The sequence below is a fragment of the Pagrus major genome, chromosome 6 (genome assembly GCF_040436345.1).
Source record: "Pagrus major chromosome 6, Pma_NU_1.0".
Taxonomy (NCBI): Eukaryota; Metazoa; Chordata; class Actinopteri; order Spariformes; family Sparidae; genus Pagrus; species Pagrus major.
In genome coordinates, this window is record NC_133220.1 from 8,061,360 (window position 1) to 8,069,663 (window position 8,304).

An 8,304-nucleotide genomic window follows, 5' to 3' on the forward strand; every position below is an offset into this window, starting at 1 on the left:
GATTATTGACTTACAGTACGAATCTTTTGACTCCCCCCTCTGGCAGTGAGAGTAATTAAACAACAGCTATCTACAAGCTAATGATGCCACAGGCTCTGACAAACCAGTCTTTGCTGGTTGATATAAAATGCATCGCTACTGGTGCACCAGCGTGGAAAGTCACCACAGACTGCTGTTTTAAAGAAGAGGTTAAATCTAACGTAAGTTAATTTATATTTTAAAGTCTTGCACTGCAAATTTAAATCAGTCAATTCAACTGGAATCGCTGCAATCACTGCATTCACCAGCAGGGGGTAAAGTAAATACATTTACAGACAACACTTGTTTTGAATTCAAAATTGTAGATTAGAAGTAAAGTCAGAATCGTGAAATACTATCCCATAGTTTTAATTTAAAGTATGTGAAATTTGACTTGTGAAACTAATTCAAGTCAAACCTTTATTATTTTATTATGACGTTTAGGTTGACTTTATCTCCAAACATCATGATTTTTTTCTCTACATATTACAACCTCCTTCTTGAGGTATGACAAATGTATTCATGAAATATTGGGATTTTAATCGTGAAACATTATGACCGTTTCTCAACATATTTTGACTTTATTCTCGAAATCTACCATTTTTTTCTCAAAAACTGGTAATCCTCTCTCCTAATAGCTGAAAGAATTAAATTAGGATTAGTAATCTTTAATATTGGTACTTTTTAACGTGAAATATTGGGCTGTGACTCTTTTTAACTAGTGCGACTTTTCTCAGAATATTTTCTTCTTTGTCAAAATATTACTACTACATTTTTTTTTTTTTTAAAGGTCCAATTTGTAAGAAACGTCCAGTAATTCCTGACTTGTCCAATATGGATGGTTTGGAAGTTGGTTGCTGTCCCAAAATTTACTTTTCTAAGAATTACCTTTTAAATATTCCGACTTTTTAGGACATTATCTTAGAAATATCCCCTTTTTCTCTAAATGCTAAGACCCTTCTGTGGAAATAATGATGATCATTTTTTAGATGTTATGATTTTAGTTTATTCACGATGTATGATGATGTGACTTTGTCTTTAAAATATGTGGACCAACAACAGCAACCCTTCCTCTTAATATCGTGTCTTTAGAAAAACAAAGAAGATACAATAAAATAATAATAAGTGATCTCATCATTTGATTCTCTGTCATTGGCGGAAATAAGCCTCTATACAGCCAGAATGGATCCAGATGTTTTTTCTTCTTCTCACATGACTCTTCCTCTCCAGTCATCCAGAGGTTCGGCCTGGATCTTCTGCCCCGGGGCTGATGTTCTCCATAGCTGGGGCTGTTTCTGCCTGATTACCTAATTAATTCATAGATCCACCTTAAATAGAGGGTAATCCCGGGCTGGTCCCTCCCTCTCTCTCTCTCTCTCTCTCTCTCTCTCTCTCTCTCTCAGCTCAGCCAGGAAAGGACGCTGATCCGGACGTCGGGTCTTTTTCTCTGGTCCTGTTTGGATGTGTCGGACCCGCCACCACCAGCCTCCACCCCCCCTCCCGCCCCGCAGTTCCACCCACCGCTTCTCCAACACAAACACACCGCCGGTCCTCATTTAACTGGGTCTGCTCTTTGTTATCAGAGCCTTTTCCCTCCTCTGCGTGCGCTTCAGGAGAGAGACGGGGGACTTTTATTTGTTTCCCCTTTTCTATTTTTTAAAACGGATTGATCTCTTGACTGGTTCTGGACCTGGTTCGTTGTGTCCTTCCTTCCAGCCAGAGGTGGGGGGGGAAGCTTTGCCTGCTGCGGGACCAGAGCCGATGCCTTTCGCGTGAACGTGAATTCACAGTCAAAGAAACTGCTTTTTTTTAAAAAGGGGGACGCTGAAGATTTTCCTCCCCACCCGGGGTCTGTCAATCATTTTTTCACCACCACTGCAGTTGTCAAGTTGGAGCCGTGCTGGGAAATGGACAAGCCCCTCTGAGCTGAAGACGCTGCCCTGCCTCGCCGACACAACCACTGGACGTGATTTGGACGAGGATCCCCCCCCCCCACCACCACCTGAAAGTGGAGGTAAGGTCTGTTCTCTGTTTTTAAAAAACTTTATCCCGACTTCTTTCAATTCACTCGAAAAGCAAAGACGCGTAACGTCGCCGACAAAAGTGTGTTTTTAACCGTGTTGTCGGGAGTCCGTCGTGTCCCCGGTTAGCATCCGGGTAACCCTTTTTTTTTTGGATTTTCCACAGGTGTGAACGCTCAACTATCCGGGTTTAGGGGACGTTTTAACCCGTATTTTATAGCACCGTCTGCGGGGGTAGCGTCAGCAGTGTCTCACGAAGTCCCGGGGCACGTTTTTTTCCCTCTTCCACCCGTTTTTCTTCTCGCCAAGCGCCTCGACAGTCAGCTAGGTTATACGTGCCTTCCTCCCGCCTGCAGTCTGTCAAGTCTCCGTTCAGAAACGCGGAGGTTAAACGCCAACATCGCCGGGTTAAAACACACGCCGTGCCGTCGTGCGACCGCGTATAAGTGTAACACACGTGTATTAGATCGATTAGCACTTATTTTTCGTAAAATATCAACTTTTAGACTGAGCACGCAGCCCTCGCTGGTGTTGTGTCGCCTGCCCGCTGTGTGGTTTTTTTTCCAGCCAGCAGACCGCGGGGGGTGCGTATCAGTGGGTGAAGTTTACCGTTTTATTGAAAGTGAGGTGTTTGTACACGTAAAGGATATATGCCGAATTAAAGAGGTGTCTTCGGTGATTACGTACAGCGTCTCGGAAGGTGTAACAAATCGTCACATCCACTATTTAGCGAAGGATCGCGGTTAAAATGGTCGGATTCTGAATGGCGCTGTTGTGACGGGTCTCCCCGGGCGACTGCTGCGGTGGATGCGAGGCAGCAGCCGGACCGCCTGCGGATGTCTCCGGGTGTCTGGAAACTGTTTGCTCACAGTCTCTTGCCTGCACTGTTTTGTTTTCCGAGTGATATTGCCCTTGGTAACCCAAAGGACCCTTTTATTTATCAGTAAATTGCGCAGTTTCTGGTAACTTGATGGGAGAGGCAGAGCTTTTCCTCGGCCAACACCGGTTGCTGCGGTTGTGTGTCCTTGTTTTGGATGATTTAAAAAACGTGTGTTTCTGGCGTCGTTGTGCTGCTTGTCGTGAATGCGGCGCCTTCAGGACGAGCTTGTTCAGCTTGTTGGAGTGGTTTGCCCACATTTAGCGCTCACATTGTAAATAGTGCTTAGGCTTTTCAGGGCTGTCATGATGACCCGGGGTGGAAAGAAAATCATTACCGAGCCCCGCGAGCTCGTTTTTATTTTTAATTATCGGGGCGTTCAAGCTCGCGAAGAGCCGTCCTGACGTCATCTGCTAAGATGGGCGGATGAGCACCAGTAGCAGCGCTGCTTCTTTTTTCCTCCTCTCCTCTCATTTCATCCATCTCCTCCTCCCCTCTCCACATGGGTGTGTCCTGCCTTATTGCGTTAGGAAGGAGGGGGGATCCCGCATCTTTTGCTCATGGTGACTCCTCCTCAGCTTGTGACCTCCAAACGAGGGCATTGCTCCTTCTTGTGTTTCCTCTGCTGCTAAATTCACCAACAAAAAAAAGAGAGGCTCTTTTGCAAAGAAAAATCAGTACCGAGGAAAACTTAAATGTCTGTCTAATAGAAACTGGCTGAATTTGAGGTGATCCTGAGGTGAGCGATGGAGCAGTGACTCTGTTGTTTACTGGACCCCGAAGGAAAAAAAATGGCTAGTTGTGATAAAATGTGCTTGTTTTCGAAGATGAATTTCACCAGCTGTGACTCCATCTCTCATCTGCGAACGCAACTTATTTCTGTTCATTTGAATTTAAGGGGAAAAGCAGATAATTAGTGATGCACTGATCTGATCTACTGGATCAATATGTGTGCTGAGACCCACCAAATCCACATAACAAACACAATTTCATAAACCTTGTGGAGCGATATAATTACAGCAGTCGTATTGTTATTGACAGCTGCATTGGATCAAAAGCTCTCACTTAATTAACTGGTTTTCTGGACCTCAGACCCTCATTAGGTAAAATTTAGAGATCGAATTTAAGTCAGCACAAGTAATTAACAATGTGCAGGACTCTGTGGGTTTCCTTACAGGACATATCGACAATTCAGGGTTTCACCCATGAAATTATTCAACTGTGGTGGTCCTAGATCCTCACACATCTTGTCTTGTGATATTATTAGTTAATGTATGACGACTCTAACAATAGCTGCACTACATATAATGGCATTTGCTGTGAAAATGTCTTTTTAATAAAATATATGTATTAATTTTGTTAGTAGAAGTGGTTCTCGCTTCAGGCATGGTGGCCCACATCTGCTATAACGAGAGGTGAAGTAAGTCGATTAATGGATTGACAGAAGAAGAACTGTCAGCTATATTGATTATCAGTTAGTTGTTTATGCTCTTTGCAAACATTTGCCACATCCAGCTTCTCCATTTGAGGATTTGCTGTTAAGCTGTTACAGACATTTTCACTATTTTCTGACATTTTATAGAAAAGTGATTAATCATTTAATTGAGAAAGTATCAACCAGATGATTGAAAATAACAATAATTGTTATTTGTGGTCTTAGCCAAAAGCTGAATTTGTGCACCTTCGGAGATGCACGCAATATATTTGCGAGCCCGTACAGCGAAGAAGACATGCACAACTCTCAAACGTTAACAATGTGTCATGCAGATCTACATGTCAAGCAAGGTGATTGCTTGATCTAACATACTGTTGGGAATATCTCCCAGAGTTTCAGTAATCTGAACAACACCTACAGAATAACAATCTAGAGAAGCATGATTTCATCCTAACACACTGTGGGAAAACCCTGATGTTAGCATATGAATGTTTCCAGTTACACTTCATAAGTGATGAGTGGGTGCGCTTCAAAACCAAAACCAGACTGGCACAGTGCTGGTTCGTGCAGATGGGTGTGGTTTCTGCTGCAGTTTATCTAGTTCTCCTTTAATTGGTCGGCTTTTAATGTGAAAAATGTGCAGTTAACCCAAGTTTCACTGATAGTAGCTTAACACAGATTGAGAAAACTAGAAATGACCTAGAGAATAAAACGACAGTATCACTGTTAAAATAAGAAAGGGAGAGCAGTAGAGTGGTGAGTGCATGACATGATTGAATAACATTTTCAGGCCTTTGTTTGTTTGTGCTGTTGAGACTGCCATTATGATTACCGGCTTTTATATGACAATTTACAGCATACTTAACATCCCTGCGACAGACTGGAGACCTGTCCTGCTGTATCCCACTGTGTGCTCCGAGTGGGTGTAGCCCTCCGGCACCCTGCGCAGGATAATGGATAAGAATAGATAATGGAGTGATGGATGGGGCCAGATGTGGTCTAAAGACAACACAAAGTAGTTACCTTTTATCACATGCTGCTGAAATTATCCGAATGAATATAATGAAAATAATGCGGCTTTCATCCCTCCGACCTCTGTTCCAAGCAGAGGACACGCAGTCAGGTTCACCTGCAGACAGATGAGTAACCTGTTTGTCGCTGAAGCTGCAGCTGAGCTCCTGATGACCACAGAAAGTGACGGTTGCTGACTCAGTGTGTCTGTCCTTTTAACATCTTGCATGAGGTTCAGACTCCTTCAGCAGCAACAAGATGAATAGAAAGTTTCACTTTGATTTATTTAGTCAGCCAGAGTCTCTTCTGAGGAAGGCTCTGTGTTAATCCCAGGGGTCAATTTGGCCTGTGTAACCTGTTACCGATGTTCCCTGGGGTTTTACTGAAATGTTGATTTTTACGTAAACCACTACCGTCGCAATGCTGTAACATTATTCAAATTTTTTTTCTCCAGAAAATTCAAAGTGGAGTTTCATCATACAGACACAAAGTGCATATTTTTATGTTTTTAACACTGTACCATAAAGTGCCTGGTGTATTTAAATTACTTTGATTATTAACTGATGATTACAAGATGAACACAAGTTTCTACATTGAGTTTTAGATATTGCACAAATGGATTTGTACCACTAGCTGCTTTTGTTTGCATTAGTGATTGTGATCAGACAGAGAGTTGAGTCAAAGAAAACAGACCTGTAGTCACCTGTGAGCTCTTGAGTAATTATATTTCTATGTAAAACATTTTAATGAATCCATCTGATGCTTTTTTTCTATTTCACTTGAATCAATGTTTCTCTCAATTTGCCTTGTGCATTTCATCAAAAAAAGTATTGATTTTTACTCATGTCCCACAAGGCCTTTTGACAAGCGGACAGAAAAGAGGAGATGGTGAATGTCTAGGTTGTAGTTCGGTCTCTAACTGGCTGTTGAAGCGTCCAACCAGCCCATCATTGTTGTTATTGTGTACCTGCTGTCAATCTTAGACTGCAGCTGATGTAATGTGTGGCCGCAGTGAATTGTGGTTGACTGAGGTTGTCTTTGAAGAAACCACCTGCTGTGTTTCCTCTTCACTGTTTGATTTTTTAGTGGCCAGACTGTGTAAATGCAGCGCTACGTGATGCACTGGAGCCCAGAAAGAGTTTTTCCCCATAAGCTCACATTGTGAAAGAAGCGGCTGTAAAAAAAGTGTCACAACAACCTACAAAATGATTCGTTTGACTATCATTATTTAAGCCATTCAGTCCAATAAAATATGGAAAGTCTGTAATAGCCGCAAGATTAAATCAATCTATCTCTCTTCAAGTTAGCCGGCGCTAAACTGGAAGGTAGCCGGCTTGGTCGGCGACAGAGTTAATGGAGCTTCGCCTCCAATACTGTATCCAGGTTTTTATGTAATGTCCTTGGTAACACAAGTGACTTGGCTGATTTTGGACATAAATAACCATTTGACACTGGACAAACCTGGGTTTAAGAGAATGTTCGCCCCCTGTCAGGTGCGACGCTATGACTTGTTTTTAAGTTAATGCTTTTCTACCCATTTCTGTTCAAGCAGTACTCGAACATCGTTCAGTTGGTGCTGAGTTTGTAAGAGAGACCCGAAGTAAAAGGCCATCGTTACATTGTCAGTGACTTCTGTCTAATTAAAAATGTTAAGAGTTTTTAGAACAAGTATAATGTCTTCCAGATGAGTCTGATCAGGTATATGATCTGTTGCTTTCTAATTCTTGGCCATACTCGGATGTATAGTTAGGCTTTAACACAGCTATCATTATGCATATGTGTTTTTTGGTGAAAGTGGGTTTGAAGTGTCAACACCTCCGACCAACCTGCTAGACTGACAATGAGATTGCAGACGAGGGAGTTACTGTGATCTCAGTGATTCAGACCGCAGTAACAGAAACAGTCTAAACCAACAGGGACTTGATTTACAGATGGCAGTGATCTGAATCTCCCAGAGGCAGAACAGTTTCCTCCCTCGCTACTGAACTCTGAACTTCTTCTGAATCTTATGTCAGTTTATGACTGTTCAACTGTTAAATGGCAACACTCACACTGCAGTTTGAGTTTGTGAGGCTCACACACACACACACACACACACACACACACCCACACACACATTGTTTCATGACTGCTCTCTGTAAAATTGCAAAACTGAAAATACCTTTTTTATTACATATAGTTGTCAGGGACCGTGAATGAAAACTTAAGTGATAAGAAGAGCTGCTCTGTTGCGTACTGTGCTATTTTTCAAAAGTGTCATATCAAGTTTTATCTTTTTACTCTGCGCTTTATGAACAAACCAACAAATCTTTTTATTGCACTCATGTTTTTGACAGTTTTTATGTTTCGCCCGACATTTTGTCAGTTTTTATGCTCAGCCTGAAGAAGAAATATTTCATACAAAAACAGTATTTTATCCATTGAAATGACAAACTGTAGTGGGTAAATACTGTCTATGATTGACGACGGCACTTTAAGAAATATTCCCATTTAAGAATTGACTGCAAAGATAACCTAGTGACGCAGGTCGGCACTGGTGTCATCCGAATCCGCATGTATGCATTAATCTATTTTAGAGATCAGCACCCGCACAGACATTTCACTCTACCTCTACTGGTCTGTGTAGGCTATATTGCCTTTTAAATTAGGTTGAGAAGGGTGAGCTTTCCAGGTGATGTCTTTTATTGTGTGTTGTATTGATCTATGGGTGTTTTCTTTAACGATTTTCTTTAATAATTAGAGAGGTTGCTTTCAGTAATTTCTAATGTTTCCATGCGTGCAGTTATGTCACTGCAGCAAATATCACAGCACGTTTAAACGGCAAAACTAAAAACTGTAGGCATGACAGAACAGAGGAAACAGAATTAAACTTTAAGCTTCTGAAATAAATAATTTTTTGACCAGCTCTTTTGGTGTGTAGGAATTATCAGGAGGGCTGGCTT

General features: G+C 41.8%; 1 protein-coding gene across 2 annotated transcripts in view; it reads left to right on the plus strand.

The window, feature by feature from the left end:
* Positions 1–1,422: 1,422 nt before the first annotated feature.
* LOC140998444 (plasma membrane calcium-transporting ATPase 1-like) overlaps positions 1,423–8,304 on the plus strand; it is an 84,347-nt gene continuing 77,465 nt past the window's right edge. Inside the window, exon 1 of one of the 2 annotated variants that reach the window (XM_073468739.1) lies at positions 1,423–2,037. The gene's annotated coding sequence lies outside the window, so the exon portion shown is untranslated. The remainder of the gene's footprint in view (positions 2,038–8,304) is intronic. The other variant, XM_073468738.1, reaches the window with a different exon arrangement.